The following is a 21,739-nucleotide window of genomic DNA, read 5'->3' as shown; positions in this document are numbered from 1 at the left end:
CTGATGACACTGTCGGAATAGATGCTCCTAAGCAAAAAAGAAAAAAAAAAAAAAAGGGCGAAAGATTCGGGGGGCCTGGGGGGGGGGGAATTGGGGTTGCCTTTTGAGATCTATATGACAAATCTGGGTATCAGGTAAACTGTAGGTACAGAAAGTAGTTTCACGTTTAACAGATGATGAGATTAGCTCAGTCTAGATGATCTTTTTTAATTATAGTATTTATATTTATTGGATCGTAGATTAGTTAAAGTAGAGGAAGGTAGTTTTAAAAGTTAAGGAAAAATTAGGGACTTTGGTTTAAAACCGAGAATAGTTTAAACCTGCTTAACCCGGTAGCTGCCCTAGTGTCAGTAGAGCAACTCGGCGCTAAAGCGCTTTAATAAAGGCGTCTATAAAAAAGACAGGAAATAACAAAAATTGGCCAACAAACCACAAGTCACTGCCCTAAACACTCCTCCCTGAACAAATCAGTTATGGAAATGACCCTATGGGCCCATAAAAGTAATCAAAGTCAGTAACCACCTCTCTCTCCACTGTCAGGAGCCTCTCTCAATGTCAGTCACTGCCACTCACACACACAGATTGCCACTCCTCATGAAAGAGACAATCCTTCAGCTCACAGAAACTTTCAAAACAGTCAAGGAACAGCAAGCCTGTAACTGAACGAAAATTAAGTGCAAACAGGAAATTCAGCAAACAGCTTTTGGTTTGTGCTCTAAATACAGCTACTAATACAGAAAAGTTTAACATGTTAGTCACTGCCACTGATAAGGATAGCAAAAGCATGAACAGGATTGGGAAAAAAGTATACATCTCCTGCACTCTGGCTTTCTGAGCTATCAGTTACCAAACACACATGATAAAATATGCCCTGGATGTAGTTTCACAAGCCTCCAATCTCTTGGCTGCCACCCCTGACTGTCCTACTAAAACTGAGATAGCATCTAAACTGTCCCAGGCTTCTCAGGTAGCCAGACATTCCATTATATGCAATTATGATGCTGCAGAGGCCTCTGCTAGGTCTGCAGCTTCTGCTTCAGTTTTCCACAGATACTCTTAGTTTCCCCTCCGTCCACTCCCAGAGGATTTCAATCTAAAATTATAGATGCCCCATTAGACCATAACCTCTTGTTTGGCAAACGGTCTACAGAACTTTTTAAAAACCTGCAGGAGAAAAGTAAGGAGAGCTGCAGGACATCAAACATTTGCTTGTGTCTGCTATTCTTAAGTACTACAGGAATTATCCTGCAAAGATTATTTTGTCAGGAAAACTCCTTCCTCTGGCATCCCCTCCTCTACCAGGCAGAGGAGAGGAACCAGGAGACAAACCTACTCCAGACCAGTTACCTCCCAACCTACTGCAAGACAGCCTTTTCAAGATAGAAGTGCACCCAACAATGTGCGACTCTCTTGCCCATCTACCTTTGTCAGCCCGCCTCCCCTTTTGGAAAACCATCACATCAGATCAATGGGTACTGACCATCATTCATAATGGATACTTTCTTTCTTGGAAGAAAAAAAATATCCCAAGTCCCATCCCATTTCTCCTCAAAAATCAAATTCACCTCTTTCTTCACATTCTGCTAGACCCCCTAAGATAAGGAACAATAGAACCTGTCCCTCCAGAGCAGGAAGGAAAAGGATTTTACTCAAGACTCTTTCTGGTCCCCAAAAAGGTGGGTCTTGGAGACCAGTACAAGATTTATCCTTCCTAAACCGATTCCTAAAAGTACCATCGTTCTGGATTCTATCCTTTCAAACTCTTCTCCCTTTAATCCCAGCATAGGCTTACATGACCACTCGAGAGCTAAAGGAGGCTTATCTCCATATTCCCATAAAACCCTCCAACAGAAAATTCTTATGTTTTACTGGACCTTGCTCTCATTTTCAGTTTACAGCCTTGCCCTTTGGTTTATCTACTCCACCTAGGGTATTCACTAAAACGCCTAGCCCCAGCCATTGCTTACTGCAGGACCATTGCTGTCCTAATCTGTCCCTACCCAGATGACATTCTTTTAGCAGAAAGGGAAGATCTCCGCCAAAATTATCTCAGGTTCACCACCTCTGTTCTACAAAACCTTGGTTTCACCCTCAACTTAAACAAATCCCCTCCTCCTTACTCCCGCAGCAAGACAAAATATTTTTGGGCTGCAGGATAAGGACAGACATGATGCGGGCTTTCCTTCCCCAGGACAAAGTCCTGTCTCTCTCCAGTCACTTCCAAAGCCACCATCCCTATGCTTCCCTTAGCAAGAATGCACATGCGAAAGTTCCAATGGTACCTGAAAAATGTGTGGTCACAACACCAACACTCCCTAGAGCAACAAATTCCCTTTTTGCCCTGCCTCAAAACAGAACTAAGGTAATGGATTAAACAAATTCTTCACAACCCGGGACTACCACTTCAAATCCCCTCCTCAACCCAACTTATCCATACAGATGCATCAGACCAAGGGTGGGGAGCCACCTTCAAAAGTTTCAGGGTACAGGAGGCATGGAATCCTACCCTTCAAAGTAAGGGAAATGACTGCAGTTCTTCTGTCCCTGGAAGCATTTCTTCTTATTCTCCATTCAGGCCCTTTTCAGATATTCACAGAAAACACCACAGTAATGTGGTATCTCAAACAAGGAGGGACCAGAGCTTACCTCCTATGCAGAATAACACTGCAAATTTGGCACCTTGCCACCAGGCAAAACTTGACCCTGCAGGCCTCATGCAATCCCTGTCAGGACAACAAACAAGCAGATATTCTCAGCAGAACATCCTCTCTACAGCATGCGTGGATGATGAACAGGGAGACCTTTCTAGAAATTGTCTACTGGTGGTGCATACCTCAAGTGGATTTGTTTGCCGCCCCCCAGAACAGACAGGTGAATACATTCTGCACCAAGAATCACTCTACACTTGCTTGTAGGGTGGATGCCTTCAGCTTTCCATGGAAGGGACTGTTTCTATACGCTTTTCCACCCTTCCCACTAATCCAAAAGGTCCTACTGAAAATCAGGAAGGACAAACCAAAAATCTTGCTGGTGACTCCCTACTGGCCAGGGCAACACTGGTTCCCACTACTTCTGTCATTAGCCAAGGGTAATCACCACAAGTTACCTCACAAGGTGGACCTACTCACACAACAAAAGGGAATTCTAAGTCACTCTCACCAACAGATGTTAGGCCTAACACTCTGGGTGATAAACGTCTAATCCCTTTCAGACACCACTACTCGGAGGACGTGCTTAGAGTCCTGAGAGGCCAGGAAACCTTTTACTAGGAAGTCATATTTTTCAAAATGGCAGAGATTTTGCAAATGGTGTCAAAATAAGGGCAGGGAACCCAGCTAGGCAGACCCATCCCTAGTCCTTGCCTATGTGTGTGAACTCATTAAGGATGGCCTTTTCTACTCTTCACTGAAAGTCCACCTTTCAGCCATTTCAGCTTGCCTGCTTCTAGATCCTGCTTTGCTATCCAGGCTGGATGTAAAACTTTTCCTGAGAGGGGTGTTGCACAGCAGACCAGCTGGAAGACCAATCCCACCTCCCTGGGACCTTGAGCCAGCTAGCACTGCTATGCTCCAAATGTGTACATGGAAGACTGTCCTGCTGGTGGCCATAACGTCTGCCAGGAGAGTGTCAGAGTTGCAGGCCCTCATGGCTTGCCCCCACACACACACCACATTCCCCAAGGATAGTGAGACCCTGCGCACTAAACCTTCTTTAATGCCTAAAGTGATCAACAAAGTTTCCTTAAACCAATCCATTCACCTACCTACCTTCTTCCCCTCTCCGACTAACGATACAGAGAGTATTCTCCATTCCCTGGATGTACACGGGCAACTTAGATTCTACCTAGACAAAACTAAGTCCTTCAGAAAATCTAACCAACTATTTGTTTCCTTCCACCCCAGGGCTCTGAGCAAGGCAGTCTCCAAACAAAGAATTTCTTGTTGGATTAGAAGTAATTTCCCCTCTGGTACTCACACCCTGGCAAGCACTTACTGCAGGGGGTGAGAGCTCACTCTACCTGAGGCATGGCTACTTCAAAAGCCTTCCTCAAAAAAGGGCCGGACACAGCATCCATTCTGGAAGCAGTCATCTGGTCCACAGTTCACACCTTCACCAAACAGTACATATTGCACCACGTCTCCAGAGCAGATTCTGCTAGAGCAGTCCTGCAGGACTTTCTGGCATCTTCCACTTCTGCCTCCACCCTTCCCTCTAAGCTGTGGCACTTTGCCATACTAAGAATACTGCAACATAGGAATAGAAGGACATAGAATAGTTGTGTAAAATCTTAACATAACCATAAATGTCCTTCTCTTCCCATGTTACAGTATTCCTTCCCTCCCTTCCTCCAACCCCCTGTAGTTTTTCTTTGGCCTATGGGCTTATTTCTTAAGCACTAGGAAGCTGTACTCTGCCCCAAGAGTAGACTAGCCAGCATATGACACTTGACACTTCTGGCTGACATCGATACATTCGGGTCGCCTGAGGTGGGGAATTCCACACTAAGAATACTGTAACATGGAAGAGTGAGTTATAAAGACATGTGTGTGTGTGTGTGTGTGTGTGTGTGTGTGTGTGTGTGTGTGTGTGTGTGTGTGTGTGTGTGTGTGTGTCTGTGTGTGTCTGTGTGTGTCTGTGTGTCTGTGTGTGTCTGTGTGTGTCTGTGTGTGTGTGTGTGTGTGTGTGTGTGTTTGTTTGTTTGTGTGACTTCTGTGAAAGTTGGGCGCTGGGCTGGCAACTTGACACCATAAAAACTCCACTGCCTATCAGTCTGCAGACTGGTGATCTGCTGTGGGGACCCCTAACCAGGAAATGCCAAAAGTGCATTTCTTTATATTTTTGTCCTGGATATTTATTTTTATTTGGGTATATATTTGTTTTAGGCATACATTTTTACCTATCTACAGCTTATAAAAATGTACTTGCTTGTTCTGCTAGTTTTCTGTGCTTTAGATGTTTAGTGTTACATATCTTATTACTTTTTCTGTGGTTGGTGGAGAATTTTGTGTGTCTTCATACTTTGGTGTTTGTGTTATGGAGTTTATTATTTTTGGGTATCTATTCTGTTTCATGATTTGTAATATGTTGATTTCCTATATTTTCAGAGTTTTCTTGGTGTATGCCTGATATTATCTTTCCCCATATTTTGAAGTTAGTGGTTATTGTCAGACGTGTAGTGCTCTCTCTTTTGTTCTGTTATGCTCATTATCTCTCTTGCTTCCACTCTGCATTTTAATAGTAAGGTTAGTACAGTTGCTCATAAAGAGTGGGCTGTATATGTTTTTGGTATGTGTGCTTCTTTGTGCATCTGTGGTAGCATTTTTGACAGGGAGTTGATTCCTGTTGCTTGTTCTGTGTACCACATTTCCATTTTGTCTAGTATGTGTGTTGTGGATGTTCTTCACGTGTACAAAGTGATGCATTGAATGGCAGTGTTTTTTAGATATTTCTTGAAGATGTTCTTCATGTTTCACTGTTGCAGTCATCACACTTGGGTTATCTGCTTGTAGGTAGCCCTCAGTCGGCCTGAATACCAGAGTCTTGTGATTTCTGCATCGGATGCTGTCGCCTCTTCCATGACGTCAGGTCGTCAGGGGTATAAAACATGCAGCTGACACATTTACATCAGCTTTTCTTGCCGCACAGGAGCCTGAAGCAGAAGCAGTTTGCAAGTGCCGGTCAGCCGCTTCCTGAAATTTTCATTGTTCAACTTTCAAACCTGAAGTCTGCTAAAGCTAAGTACCCAGTTGGGGATCCTTTTTTCTTGCTTTAACCGATGTCAGAAAGTTAATTGTCATACCTGTGGAAAGCAAATGCCTCAGAGATTTTCATTCTTACTGCGTCACTTGTTTAGGCCCAGACCACGACGTTCTTCGCTGTCAGTTTTGTGCCTTGTTTAACGCCCGAACTATTCATCATCGGGCTATCTTTGTCGCTAAATTCTTTCGCTCTCATTCTCCGTATTCCAAAATGGCTTCGATAAGCCATCCAACTACTGATCTTCCGAAAAAATGTAGGATAAAGACAGAGACAGACCGCATAGGTCCAAAACCGCCACCGACGCTTCCGTTAAGCTAGTCGCCAGTCCACCATTACTCAGTGAGGCGCCTTCGCAGCCCCTAATACCCGCTTCTACAGATTTGCCGACCTCTACTGGGACCCATTCGGAGTCTGGTATACTGTGAGATGCTTCTTCAACTATGGAACCTGCATATGTCTCTACCTTGGATGGGTCTGGAGCCACTGTGCAGGCACCGGCTTCTGAGGGTGTATTCCAACCTTCCGATGTTGTATTAAACCGACAACTTCATTTTTAACTAAAACTGCCTGGTTTCTAAGGCCCAGAGTTCACACTACGCCTAGAAAGCCAACAACCAAAGCTCATGCTCAAACTGCCATGCCACAGAATCAAATGTTTAGAATGGCTGAAGACCTTATAACCTTAATTAGGGGAAGCCAGCCTTCGCCACTAAAAGACAAAGAATTGATTTTCCTTTTGATTCTACAGACAATGAGTCCGATGACTGATCCCTCTGATTACCAGGACTTAACCTTATCTACCTATGAGGATTCTGATGCAGAGGATTCCATTCCCTCTGCCTCCCCCAGAGGATTTTTCTTTTGGTGAAACCTTGCATACCTTGAGAGTATTTCTGTTGGGAATGCCAGGACTACCCTCAGTCCAAAAAGAGATTCTGAGAATTTTTAGACTTGCCTCAGCACAGGCCTCTAGCTATACCCCCTGTCCTGGATATTGTAGAGAATGTCTTCATGGAATCCAGTCTTAATCGTGATACTTTACCACCAGCTCCTAGAAAGCCTGACAGGTACTACAGAGTACCTGACTCTCACAATTTTCTCTCTAAGAATCCCACTGTGGATCCAGAGACCATTTCCCAGGGACCTAAAGGCATTAAGGCTACTACAGCTAAAAACCCTACCCCTTCGGACAGGGATTCTAGAACTTTAGACAGATGGGGTAAGAAGGTAAGAGAATACCTCTGCAACTCCTGCCATCAGGACTTTGAATTGCCAGTTTCACATGTTGAAGTACCAGCAGCATATTACGGGACTAATTAAACAAAAAAATGTTGCTTCCAGATTGTGCAGAAAACAAAGATTTACAAGAGTTAATGCATTCTGCAAACCAAGTTAATAAAAGTACTGAGTGTGGCTTTGATGCGTTAGAAGCATCTTGCAGGGCTGCTGTCACTGGGTCTGTACTGAGAAGGCATGCTTGGCTGAAGGAACAAATCTTGCCTGACCATGTCAAAGCAAAGTTACTAGATGCTCCATTAAACCAGGAACCTTTGTTTGACACAAAAGCTGAAGTTCTTAAAAAGATGGAGGAAAAAGCTAGCTAAATCTATGCAAACTGTTAAAAAAATTTCTTACAGGTCCAGCCACCTCGATTCAGCAGGCATTGGCCTTCTAAAAACTGGTCATTTCCAGTCCCTCCCAGGCCTTCTGAGTCCATACCCAGGGGCAACAGACCACCAAGACTACAGTCTCAGGTTATGCAGAGAGCTAAACAATGGAGTGCTACCATCTCAAAAACAGGGAGTGGTAAGCCACCCCTTATGGAAAAAGTTCACAATGACTTGCCTATCATCCTTCCAAGCCATGCCCAAGTACTTGCACCACTAGGAGGAAAACTCGCCCTGCATGCAAAAAACTGGATGTCCATTACCCAAGACCAATGGGTCCTAAACACTGTATCCCAGTGATACAGATTTTACTTACACTCACTGCCAACACCAAATGGGATGCCAGACCTTCCTCCAAACCAGTGGGCAGAGGCTCAAAACCAAGTACCTACTCTTCTGAGTGTCAGGGCTATTCAACCTGTTCCAACAGAGCAAAAGGGACAGGGTTTCTACTCTACTGTTCTTCGTGCCCAGAAAAGAGAACTCTTGGCACCCTATCCTGGATCTGTCACTTCTCAATACCTTCCTAGTGGTCCTAAAATCCAAAATGCTTACACTGCAACAGCTTTTTCTTATGCTAGCCAAGGACGCCTGGCTAGTCACCCTAGACTTAAAAGAAGCCTATCTGCACATCCCCATAAGGGAATCTTTTAGGAAATATCAGGGCAGGCTGTATGCACCATCAGTTCTCTGCACTTCCCTTTGGCTTATCTACTGCGCCCAGGGTGTTCACAAAGTGCCTGGCCCCAGCCATTACATACTACAAACAGAGAAATATTCAAATTTACCTATTCTTGGGCGATTGCCTGATTCAGGTGGACAGTCCGGAATTGCTACTTAAGCACCTGGCATTTGTAAAGAGACTCCTAACTTCTCTGGGGTAACACAATCAGCTAAAAGAAATCACAGCTGGTGCCCAACCAAAAGATTGTATTCCTGGGTGCAAGCTTGAACACAACTTCCCAGATGGCATTCATCACTCCAGAAAAACAGGCTTATTTGACAAGCTACTTCAAACTAATGGCCACCAAAACCTAGCTATCTGCAAGAAAAATACTGCAAGCCCTAGGGTTCATGGCCTCATGCATTCTACTAATTCCATATGCAAGACTGCATATGAGGAAACTTCAGTGGTGCTTAAAAAGTCTCTGGTGTCAACATTCTCAGGACATGGAAACAGTGATTTCTATCATTCCTTGCCTAAGGGCAGAGTTCCTTTGGTGGGCAGAGGCATGCAACCACAACAAGGGACTCAATTTCACTCAACCCCTCGCCGCCCAAACTGTGACAGCAGACTAATCAGACTATGCATGGGGGGTTCACATTGCGGGCAAATGCATTCAAGGCAAATGGAGCCCAGGATAAATTCCCCTGCATGTTAATCAAAAAGAAATGTTAGCTGTACAGAATGCCCTGACAGCCTTCAAGTACCTTATCCTTCCAGGACAACAACTGATAAAGACAGACAACACCACAGTTGTGGTACATAAAGAAGCAGGGGGGAACCCATTCCTATCCACTCTGCAGGCTAGCCATGGCCCTGTGGAACACAGCCTTGAGCAATCAAGTGCACCTGCAAGCTCAGTTCCTGCCAGGCAAACAAAATTCATTGGCAGATGGCTTAAGCAGAATTGGACCCACATGAGTGGAAACTGGAACCCAACACATTCAAACTTCTAATCCACAGGTGGGGGACACCAGTGGTGGACCTCTTTGCCCCCCCCCCAAAAAAAAAAACATCAGTTGAGCAAATTTTGCACCAGAAACCTTCACAGCAAAGAGTGGAAAGTAGATGCCCTATCCTTTACATGGGAAAATCTCTCAGTGTATGCCTTCCCCCTCTGCCACTCCTCTCTCAAGTACTACTCAAGATCAAACCGGACAGACCAAGGACAATCCTTATTGCCCCTGACTGGCCATGCCAGCACTGGTACCCAATTCTCTGCAGTCTGACAGCAGTGCCACCCTGGCACCTACATCAGACACTCTCCCTGTTGTCCCAACAGGAGGGACAGATTTTGCATCCACAGCTGTAAGCCCTGAACCTTGTAGCCTGGCTTATACCCTGAATACACCACCAGCAACCCTCAGGAAACAGGTGCTGGATGTCATCCTTGAGGGCAGAAGGCCTAGTACTAGGAAATCCTATTCAGAAAAGTAGAAAAGATATTGTTCTTGGAGCCAGTCACAAGGAAAGGACACAGCCGTGCCCACCTTACCTCAAATCCTAGATTACCTAGCAGAGCTGCTCCTCAGAAGCCTATCCTTTTCATCAGTTAAGATTCATACCTCTGCCATCTCAGCTCATTACAATACTGAGCCACCTCTCTTTTTTTCTCACCCTCTCATCAAACAGTTCCTGAGAGGAGCTAACAATTTAAGGCACCCAAGGAGAGCTCCCACCCTTGCCCTGGGACCTTAACTTTGTACTAGAGAAACTCTCACGTCTCCCCCTTTGAGCCTGCTGCTGCAGCAGAGTTAAAATTCCTCTCTCGGAAAACGGCCTTACTGCTAGCCATCACTTCAGCAAGAAGAGTTTCTGAGTTACAGGCACTAATGGCTGTGGGAACCCTTCATTATTTTCCATGCTGACAGGGTTTCCCTCGGGACTTAACCCATCATTTATGCCCAAGGTGGTATCCAGTGTGGCTTTAAATCAATCCATCCATTTACCAACCTTTTTCCCTAATCACCAGAATAAAGGGGAAAGGATCCTGCACTCCTTGGACATGCACATACAACTCCGATTCTACCTTGACAGGACTAAACCCTTCAGAAAGTCTGACCAGCTGCTAGTCAGCTTTGCTACAGGGGCAGAAGGCAAGGCCATTTCAAAGCAAACCATTTCCAAATAGATAGCAGAGTGCATCCATTTCTGCTACAAACACCATGGAAACAGGGAATCAGAACTCATTCCACTAGAGCTTGCCTCTGTATCTACAGCATTTCTCAGGGGAGTCCCTACCAGGGACATCCAGGAAGCTGCAACCTAGAGTTCTGTACGCACCTTCAGCAAGCATTACCACTTACCTATCTTTTCTAAATCCAGAGCTGGATTTGCCACAGCAGTCTTACAAGGCCTACTAGCCAGCCCTAATATTTCTTGACTGCCTCCACCCTTCCTCAACTTTCGGAATCAACCCAAGTGTGATGACTGCAACAGTGAAACACAAAAAACATAGTACAGTTGTGTACACATCATAAATGTAGATGTTCGAGTGTATTCACTGTTGCAGTCCTGGTTACCCTCCCTCCAGGCCCCTGACTTTTTCTATACTTTCTTCCTATCCTCTTTTTGGCCATATCCTATGGCAGTGGTATTTACGTTTTACTGGAGATGTTCCACCCCATGTAATTGCATCCTTTTTTGGGGGCTCCTGACATCTGGGGCAAGAAAAACTGATGTAATGACGTTGGCTGCATGTTTTATACCCCTGATGACCTGACCTCATGGAAGAGGAGACAGCATCCGATGCAGAAATTCCAGGACTCTGGTATTCGGGCCGACTGAGGACTACCTACAGGCAGGTAACCCAAGTGTGATGACTGCAACAGTGAATACACTCTAGCATCTACATTTATGATAAGCGTACACAACTGCACTTTTTGTACAGTTCATAATGTCTGTTGCATTGGCAAACATGAATCCTCTGAGGGATTGTTTTGTGTGGTCATAGTGTTTGTTGACGCCCCTGCACTGGCCCAGTAATCAAGGCGCCTAAATCCTTACCACTGTCACCAGTGAGGGACATACACATTGGGAGAATAAGTACACACAGTAAAGTACAGTTTCCCTTAAGAGCACAAAGAGATCACAGTCAGTCTGGGGCTAGTTTCTCTCTCTTTTTTTTTCAGATCCCCAATAAGTCTCCTCATTGGCACAGTTATAGAGTTGAGTCCTTAGCCAGGGTTCCAAGCCAAGTCTTCCCAACACTGTCCAGCCAGTGCTTCATGTCCTTGCCCAAGTAGCTGATGCACACACACACCTTGATATTTGACTTTTGCACAAATACACGCTTGGGAAAGGCTGGCACAGGTTAACTAGCTATGCCCCCTTCTGCCCAGACTATAAGGTAGTTATCATTGCCACCAGAATCCCTTATCAGCTACTTTAAGGCCCTTCCCAAAGGGTGACAAATTACTACTGTGTAATGTTACTATTATCCAAATGGTAAGTGTGACCAACAGCAAGGCTATTGGAGGGGCATATACAGTGTCACCAAATATATATGCAAGTACTGTAAGAGTTTAAATATCTCTAAGCAAACCAGCCACAATTAAAATGTTTAAATATATTTAATAATAAATAAAAGAACAAGACAATACTCAACACAGTAACTACAGAGTTCAGAATCACAGGAAATATTGTAAAACAATCAGTCTCAAATAAATACAGAAAACATCTGAACTAATGTTTATTATATTTCTATCTATATCCAAGAGATATTACTGTTCCCTGGTTACTTACTATTAGCAAGACAAGCGCTGAGGAGAGGATGTTTCCAGGTCCAAAGACAAATACAAAATGCCCATTCTCTGAGAGAGACTTCCCAAATTAATATCAAAACATTACTGCTGGCACAGCTGGATGACATTACTCTCGTCACCTGCCTTCAGTTCCCAGGCTAAACATATACTTGGAATTTAGCACCTCTGTGTCATAAATAGTTATTTCTCAGATGTGCAGCTGCTAGGAAGTCACAGAGCAATGACACTTTACATTTTAAACCTAGTAATTATTGCTGTTTCAAGGCAGTTTGAAAACCTCTAGCTCTAGACATTGTCTGCTTGCTGCACTGAAACACAATCTCAAAACACTTTACTTTTCAACTTATTTTTTTGAAGGTTTGCAAGTTAACTCTGTATGTTCCAGACTCTACTATCAGAACATACATTTGCACAGGTATATAGTTTATACACATTTCTGTTCCTATCCAGTAGGGTATACCGTGGTTACGTTCTTGAAGCTCAGTACACAACATACAGTTCAACACACACTTCTGCACCAGTAGTTTAACATCCACATAACATATAGTTCTCTTACATTTATAAATTACATAGGATTATTTACAAAATACCAGATGGCAGGGCTGACAGTATTTCCTTTGGTCACATTTCTATATAATTCATATTAACATTTTCAAGTGACCATATAATTATTTACAAAATTCTAGATAGCTGAACTGGCAGTATTTCCCTGGTGTCAGTGTTCTCTATGGTTTTTGTTATGTTCACTGAAGTTTTTGGTCAAGTATTCTGTGGAATTTTTCTTGTCTTTAAGATGAAGCTTTATTGTGTTTGGATTCTTATGCCTTCAATTCCACGTCTTCCAAAGTATAGTTGTATGTCACACCACACCTTATTTACAAGTCCGTGTACTGTGTCAGGCAGCAGAACTTTGCTGTTTCTTGTGTTATTTCTTTAATTGTTGATGGGTCATGATGTTCTGCTGTCTTTTCCACTTCTGTATTTTTGATTACTGCTTTTAACACATTGTTTGCATTTGTTAGTCTTATTTCTGTCATTGAGTTTATGTTTTGGTGTAATGGACAGTTATTTACACATGATGAGTCCTGCTCGTATAGCTACAAAGCTGCTTGTAACATATTACCTTTTTGTGTTTCTTATAGTAGCATAACATTTTAGGAGTATGTTTGTTTTCTGGTGCAACAGTTTGTAAGTCTGTCGTAATGTTTTCAGTTATTTTTCTAGTTCTAGGTTTGTGTCTTTTTGTTGGTTTTGCTGTCTTTTACCTTTTTTTTTTTTTAAGATATAGGGATATTAATATATGTTTCTTTAGGACTGTTTGCAGTGTTGCACTTCCTGTTGGTTTTGTTGAACTACATTGTTTCTGGTTGAATTGTTGTCTTCTTGTGGTATTAAGTACTACTTCTGTTGGAGTCACTGTTGTCTTTTGTTTTAATTTGCTATGTGGTGATGGCAATAGTTTTCTGTGGTGTTTCATTGTTTGAGGTATTGTGGTGGTCTTTGAATGAGACTGTTTGGAGTTAGGAGAAGTACATTGTGGTGGTTGTTCTGTGTTTCATTTCTTTATTACCAAAATTTCAAGTTTTGTGTGATTTGTAGGTGTGCGTTGAATTAGAGGCATATTTAATTTGATAATATGAGTATTTCTGTGAGTCCTGTTTGTTATGAAATTCTTATAGCTGGATTGTTTGCTCATGCTATAGCAAGGAACCAGTGCCATTGTAACATAGTTTTATAAGAAACCGGGCTTGATGTGTAGATCTTTTCACAAATTGCTAGCTTGTTAATTTGGTTAGTGATAAGATTTTGTTGTAAACTTCATCTCCGGTAAGCATAAATGCTAATAAAAATAAAAGCAGAGACCGCAGGGAGCAAATAGGAGAATCAAGGTACATTTGTAAAACAAAAGAAAACAAAAAACTGTCTTTTCTTGATCTCACTGTTTCCCCCTTTCTTGGAATGCTTGTGTGTGTGTGTGTGTGTGTGTGTGTGTGTGTGTGTGTGTGTGTGTGTGTGTGTGTGTGTGTGTGTGTGTGTGTGTGTGTGTGTGTGTGGCTGTGTATATTCTTCTTGATTCCTCAGTATATCAGAAACAGGAAGGGAAAACTCTCGGCTTCAAAAAATGTGGGAAGAAGATGCCCCTTAGTGATGCACAGTGTGTGTGTGTATTGCTTGGGGCCTCTTCATCTTGGAGTCATGCTTCATATGCCACGGCTTCAATCGGAGTGTGCTTATGCAGTGCAAAAGCAAGCTTATCTTAAATGGTCTACTAAAAACCCCTTCCTCTAAGGCTATTTCACTGGAGTCCTCTTCAAAATCTGAGAAGTCTGTAAAACGTGCATCTTCGTCTCCTAAATCATCTTCAGAGCAAATTCCAAAAACTCCTAGACTGCTCCAACAGAACCCTCGGAACAGAGAGTTGTTGCCAGATCCAAGAATGTTTCAGAGCCATTAAAACACTTGGCTCCAACGTCTTTGGTACCTACCGAACTACAATACTGGCGCTGTTCACCCTTCTTGGAACTAGTAACTTCACGCCTCCCTTCTCCACTTTTGAGTAAATCTAGTTCTTCAACGCTGTGTACTCGGTCTGCCAGGAGCTTGTCCGATGAAGATGTGGAATAGGGTTGTGTAAAGGCTGCTGAAGACACCAGCCCTGGACAGCCTATTATTGGATCCAAACCCAAAGGAATCTGATCAGACACAGTCCTCCTCTTCAGTACCTGTTCCTCCTCCCATTTGTCATTTGGTTTCAGAGCTGGAAGACTCCGATGTCCAGCTTGTGTCTGTATTGAATCCAGAACCTTCAGCTTTCTCAGCTCCGATATCTACCCTGAGCAATTTCCTCCAGTCAGAGCAGGAGACCTTTAGGAGCAGAAGGATCCTCTGAAGCGGTTTGAATCTCTCCAGATCCGACTCTGCCTATGGGTATTAAGCACAGGTGAGTTCGGCTCCTACCTCTGTTTAAGAGCTTCTGTCTCCTGCACCTGAGATGCGTTTGGCTCCAGAAATTAGGTGTATACTAGGCTAATGGCCCTGGAGCCTTTTCAAGCCTAGGCAATAGGATTACCCTGGCATCGTGCCACCCGACCTTAGTTTTCAGTGCGTCTGTCGAGTAAAACCACTGGAGTAATCCCTGGGGTGAATTTTCTTTTTTCTGTCCACTCATCAAGATTTTTCTTGAAGGGCCGGTGAGATGCTCTGCTTGACATGTATGGGAAGGCTTTTCCATAGCATGGCTAGTCTGAGTTATGAACCTGTCCTTCCAGCATGTTTTATTGATTGCGGTAATGAAGTTGAGGTCTCTAGAGCGTGTGGTGCGGAGGGATTGAGATATCTTTAGATGTAGCATTTCGATCCGAGCTGGGTCAGACATAGCTTTGTAAGTTGAGCAGAAATCGCCTTTAAGTAGACTATATGAGACTGAGAATAGTTGGAGTTTGTCTGTTCATATAGAACAAATATTTGAGACTTAGGATCCTCTTTGCGAGATACTTTTGCGGCCTCTCCAGTTGTTGCAGGTATTTAGAGGTACATGCCAAATGGGGCATTATACTCCATGATTGGCCTAATGAGGGAAGAGTAAAGGGAGACGATGACCTCTTTCTTCCTGGATGCAAAACCCTTAGTAATGAGATGTGCCACATAGAAGGACTTTCTGACCACAGAGGCAATGTGGTGGTCAGGAGAGGTTGTTGTCAACCTGTGTTACCAGATCTGTTGTAACGCCTTCTGTATTCAGCAGACTACCATTGATGATGTAATTCATGGGAACAGAGTTTTTCCCAAAGGGGATGACGACACATTATTTGGCATTGAGCTTAAGGTCATAGTTCTGACACCAATCGTTGCTCTCAGTGAGGCCTTTCTGTAGGATGTCAACATCACTTGGGGAGTTAATAATGGCTCCCAACTTGCAATTGTCTAGAAACTTTGTCAGCCAGAGTCCCTTCTTGTTGGCCTGGACTTCAGAGAATTAGATAAACACGAAAGGATCCAGGACTGAACCCTGTATGACTCCACTTGTGACTGGTCAGCAGTCTGAGTTGAGGTCAGCTACTTTCACACTGTGGGTTCTACCTGTGAGCCAGTTTGCAACCCCACCTAGTGATATAGGGGCTGATGCCTAGCTTAGTGATTTTATCTAGGATTCCTGAGTGGAGAATAGTGTCAAAGTTTTTGAAAGGTTTTCTAAAATTTCTTGTATTTTTTCTGGGTTGTATTGTTAGTAGGTAGATTTCTTTTCTTAGATATCCCCTCCTGGTCGAATCTTACCCTTTGTCTCTTTCTCACAGTTTGCGTTTCGGCGTAGTTTTTTTTGTGGTGTGTTTGAGTTGTGTGAGTGTTTCAGCTGAATTTAGCAAGCTTTTCAAACTTTGGCTTGTTTTTTTTTTACTTTCTTGGTTTCCTGGTTCAGTTATGCCGGATAAACCTTTGGGGTTTAAAAGGTTCTCCTCTTTTGGGTGGAAAATGTCTATTTCCGACTCGCATGAGGAGTGCCTTTACTGTCGTGGTGACGACCACCTCCAGGTGGAATGCGGCATTTGTGCCGCTTTCAACCTGAGGGCTTTGGTCGACCGTCGTAATAAGCTCCTGTTTAAAGGCTTGGTCAAAGGAGGCCCCTTGGACACTGGTACCCGGGCCAAGGTGGGCTCTTCTGGGGCTAGAAAGAAGCTTTCAGTTGGAGGCCCCTGACCAAGCGTCCCAGGCTGTCAGATCTGACTCCAGCCAGGACATTTTCGGATCAAAGATCTTCTTGTCACAGATCGTCCAAGAAGTCCACTCCTGGATCCAAGGTTTTGAACCTGAAGCCCTCCGATCCGGTACCTTCGGTGTCCTCTTCCGGATCCAAGGATCTTGGCTCCAGACCTTCGGATCTGAGGGTAGGCACCGTACCTATGGATCCAACCCTTTCAGATCCAAGGGATGCAAGGAGCATCACTTCAAATCCTTTAATTTTGGTTCCGATTTGGTCGGATCAGAGAGTCATGTTGGAGCCAATTGTAGTGTAGGATCTCCCTTTGGAACCATTGCCTTCTAAGCAGGTTCCGTCTCCCCCAGGTAGGTCCTGTTCTACAACATGCAAGACACTACACTCTGGCTCCAGGCGCAACTCTCCCAGTAGGTCCTCCATCTCCTCCCGATCTTCCAGGAGTGTCCTCCCTATGGATTTTGTCAGGATGATGCGGACCTTTCTGAAAGCTCAGATGGAATTGGGGCTTCTGGCTTCTCTGGGCAATGCGTCGGGAATAGAATCTCCCACTCCCCCTTCGATCGCTCCTCATCTGACCAGTGGCTTAGATTTTCAGGGACTGTTGAGAGGAGTGGAGGCTAGGGGAGCTCTGTGGCCCAGTTTGGGTTCTTCCCTGACTGAATCGGCAGCTGGTACTGATGTTCATCATATTTCACTGTTGCATTCATTACACTTGGGTTATCCTGCTGGCAGGCTACCCACAGTCGGCCCGAATTCCAAAGTTCTGGTCCAGCATCTGTTGCTGTCTCCTCTTCACTGACATCAGTGTGCCAGGGGTATAAAAGATGCAGCTGGCGCCATTTTCTTCAGTCTTTCTTGCTGCGTGGCGCCCAAAGCAAAATCAGTTTGCAAGTGCCGGTCGGCCGACTCCTGAGATTTTTTAAATTGAATTTCAGATCCAAAGTCTTCTATAAAGCTAAGTACTCTGTTGGGGAAGCTTTTTTCTTGCTCCAGACCGATGTCAGAAAAAGTTAACAATTGTATTTCTTGTGGGAAGCAAATACCTCATAAGGATTTCCATTCTTACTGTATTCCTTGCCTAGGCCCTGATCACCACATTGTGCTAGTTGTCGGTTTTGTGCTAGATTTAACCAACGCACTATTAAGCATTGGTACGATTTTGCTTTTCATTACTTTGGCCGAAGGTTTAACTATATAATGCCGTCGGAACAACCGACGACTGTAATTCATAAAAAGCGCAAGGAAAAAGAAAAGGACAAGCATCCGAGGTCCAAAGCAGATAACGAAGCCTCTTCTAGGCCAGTCGCCGGTTCGTCTGTTCTCAGTGAGGCACTTTCGCAGCCCCTGACACCCGCTACCTCAGAGCCACAAGCCGCCTCCGACTCCCACGTGGAGACAACTAGGCCTCTGGATACTCAAGGTATTGGGCCTTCGGAAACTAATCCCTCAGATGGGTCCAGAGCCGCTGAGCAGGCATCTTCTTCTGAGGGCGTTTTCAGACCTACACAGCTTTATATCAAGCCAACTTCAGCATCCAAGACAAAGACTAAAACAGTTTTAAAGACAAGGAAAACAAGTACAGCATTCTCCAGGACAGACTTCCATGCCTAAAAAACAGATGCTCAAAATGACCGAAGACCTAATTACTTTGACCAGGGGTTCCCATCCCCCTCCTGATAAGAGGCCTAGGCAAGATACTGAATACGTTTCCTCTGATCAGGTTTCCATTTCCTCCGACTCCTCTTCAGAACAGGGATACTCTATTCCTTCCTATGAGGATTCTGATGCTGAAGAATCTATTCCTTCAGCTCCTCCTGAGGATTACTCATTTGGGGAAACCCTGCATACCATGAGGGAGCATTTCCACTGGGAGAGCCAAGATTATTCTGAATCTAAGAAAAGGCTCAGAGACTTTCTGCTACTTCCTCAGCACAGACCCCTTGCTATTCCACCTGTTCTAGACATTGTAGATGATGTGTTTTCAGAGTCTGGCCTGTCTCCCGACTCTTTACCTCCTGCACTTAAGCCAGACAGATACTACAGGGTTCCAGATTGTCATACATTTCTATATAAAAACCCTGCTGCTGACCCAGAAACTATTTCTCAGGGTCCCAAAGGGGTCAAGGCTGCTACTGCAAAAAACCCTGTCACCTCAGATAGAGATTCTAGGGCACTGGACAGATGGGGGAAACAAGTTTACACTTCTGCTACCTTGGCTGTAAGGTATTTAAATTGTCAGTTTCATATGCTTAAATGTCAGCAATACTTAATGTCTCTCTTAAAACAGAAAATGTTGACAAATTCTGAATGTTCTGAGAACAAGGAATTGCAGGATTTATTGCATACAGCTGAACAAGTGGGAAAACATACTTTGCAATGTGGTTATGATTCACTGGAGGCCTCTTGCTGGGCCACTGTAACAAGTTCTGTTATTAGAAGGCATGCTTGGTTAAAGGAACAGACTCTGCCTGATCATGTTAAAGCAAAATTATTGGATGCTCCATTACAGCATGATACTTTGTTTGGTGTTAAGGCAGAAGAGGTGTTGAAGAAAATGGAGGATAAAGCTAAATCTATGCAGACAGTGAAGGATTTCTTACAGGTACAGCCATTCAGATTTAGCAGGAACTGGCTGTCTAAGAATCGGTCCTTTCCCTCGTCAGACAGGCCACAAAGAGGCAGATACAGACGCCCTTGAGGCAGACAACAGCCCCAGGGCTCATACAGGCCCAAACAGTGGGGCGCTTCTGCCTCCAAAAGCGGAAAAGACAAATCACAGCCATATAGGAAACAGTCCCAATGACTTCCCTCTGCCAATGCCAAGCATTTATCTTTTGGCAGCACCCTTGGAAGAAAACTAGCATTTTTTCACAAAATTGGCACACGATCACCCAGGACAAATGGGTCCTAAATATAGTCTCTCAGGGCTACAGGTTCCACTTTCCCACCCTTCCAAAGGCAAAAGGTATGCCAGACCCCCTACCAGACAATCAATGGGCAGAGGCACAAAAACAAGTTTCATCTCTCATGGACATGAGGGCTATTCAGCCAGTGCCACAAGAGCAGGGACAAGGATTTTACTCAAGACTTTTCTTAGTACCAAGAAAGAACAAAGCATGGAGACCAATTCTGGACCTGTCTATTCTAAATACTTTTCTGGAAGTTCCGAAATTCAAAATGTTGACTCTGCAGCAGCTTCTGCCCATGCTGGGCAAGAAGGCTTGGCTGGTAACTTTGGACCTCAGAGGCATACCTGCATGTCCCAATCGGACAATCTTGCTGAAGATACCTCAGATTCATAGCTGGCTCAATACACTACCAATTCGCTGCACTGCCCTTTGGCTTATCTACTGCGCCCAGGGTCTTCACAAAATGCCTGGCACCAGTAATTGCATTTTGCAGACAAAGAGGAATTCAAATATATCCCTACTTGGACGACTGCCTTATTCAAGCAGAGACCAAAGACATTCTACTAAAGCATCTGGCGTTTGTAAAAAGAGTACTAATTTGCCTAGGGTACACAGTAAACGAAAAGAAATCAAAACTAGTACCCTCTCGAGATAATATTTCTGGGTGCAAGCTTAAATACAACTGCCCAGATGGCTTATCTCACGCCAGACAAACAAAGGCAACTGACTTCTTACTTCGAATGCATGGCAACAAAGACCCAGTTATCTGCAAGAAAAATTCTGCAGGCTCTGGGCTACATGGCCTCCTGCATTCTGCTAATTCCATATGCAAGACTGCATATGAGGAAACTAAAATGGTATCTAAAAAGTGTTTGGACTCAACATTGCCACAGCCTGGAATCATTAATTTCACTCATTCCCTGCCTGCAACAGGAGTTTCGATGGTGGGCACAGGCCTGTCACCACAAGGGACAGCCATTCACTTTACCCACAGCCAGGCAAACACTAACAACAGATTCTTCAGATTATGCCTAGGGGCCCCACATGGCAGGAAAATGTATTCAGGGCACATGGCCCCCAAGCCAAAGGCATCTTTCACATCAATCAAAAAAGAGATGCTAGCTGTACAAAATTTCCTGACAGCCTTCAAGGGCTTAGTTCATCCAGGACAGTTGCTGATCAAGAAGGACAGCACCACAGTTATGTGGTACATAAACAAGCAGGGGGACACACATTCCTACCCCCTCTACAGACAAGCCATGATTTTGTGGAACACAGCATTGACCTACCAAGTATACCTGCAAGCACAATTCCTGCCAGGAAAAACAAATGTTCTGGCAGATGTACGAAGCAGAAACCTCATGGATCCTCACGAGTGGAAAATAGATCCACAAATCTTCAGCATGATAATAAGGAAATGGGGATGCCCAGACATGGATCTTTTTGCCTCCCCTCACAACTGCCAACTTCGGAGGTTCTGCACAAGGACTTATCACAAACAAGCATGGAAAGTGGATGCTTTGTCATTCAGCAGTATACAGTATATGCCTTTCCTTCTCTGCCTCTCCTCCCCAAGGTACTCCTAAAGGTCAGACGAGAGGCCACAAATTATACTAATTGCCCCAGATTGGCCACGCCAACACTGGTACCCAATCCTAAGGAGCTTGTTCCAAGGCAAGCCTGGACATTGCCTCAAATTCCTCATTTACTGACCCAACAAAACAATCAGATCCTGCACAGCCAACTCAGAGCCCTAAATCTAGCTGCATGGCGGATAGTGTAACCATTCAGAATACATCTCTCTCTAAAGCGGTTATGGATGTTATTTTGGAGGCCAGGAGGCCCAGCACCAGACAATCTTATGCAGAATAATGGAAGAGATTCTGTGCTTGCAACCAGGCACAAGGAATTGACACGCGTGTTCCAAATATTCCTCAGATTTTACAAAATCTAACTGAGATGCTGGACAAAGGCCTATCCTTCTCATCAATTAAGATCCATGCCTCTGTCATTTCAGCTCATTACAATACAGACCCACCTATTTTTTCACATCCATTGCTTAGGCAGTTCCTCAGGGGGGCCAAAAACATAAGACCTCCAAGGAGAGCACCAATACCTGCATGGGACCTCAATTTTGTCTTGGAAAAACTCGCACTGCCTCCTTTCGAGCCAGCCAATACAGCTGAGCTAAAATTCTTATG

At 44.2% G+C, this 21,739-nt stretch overlaps 1 protein-coding gene across 1 annotated transcript in view; it reads left to right on the top strand.

The window, feature by feature from the left end:
• LOC122796865 (programmed cell death 6 interacting protein) overlaps positions 1–21,739 on the top strand; it is a 1,552,575-nt gene that overhangs the window by 474,304 nt on the left and 1,056,532 nt on the right. The gene's annotated exons all lie outside the window — the stretch shown is intronic.

The sequence above is a fragment of the Protopterus annectens genome, chromosome 3.part0 (genome assembly GCF_019279795.1).
Source record: "Protopterus annectens isolate FY-2018-M chromosome 3.part0, PAN1.0, whole genome shotgun sequence".
NCBI lineage: Eukaryota > Metazoa > Chordata > Ceratodontiformes > Protopteridae > Protopterus > Protopterus annectens.
Note: the sequence above shows the minus strand (reverse complement) of the source record. Positions and strands in the feature narration are given on the sequence as shown.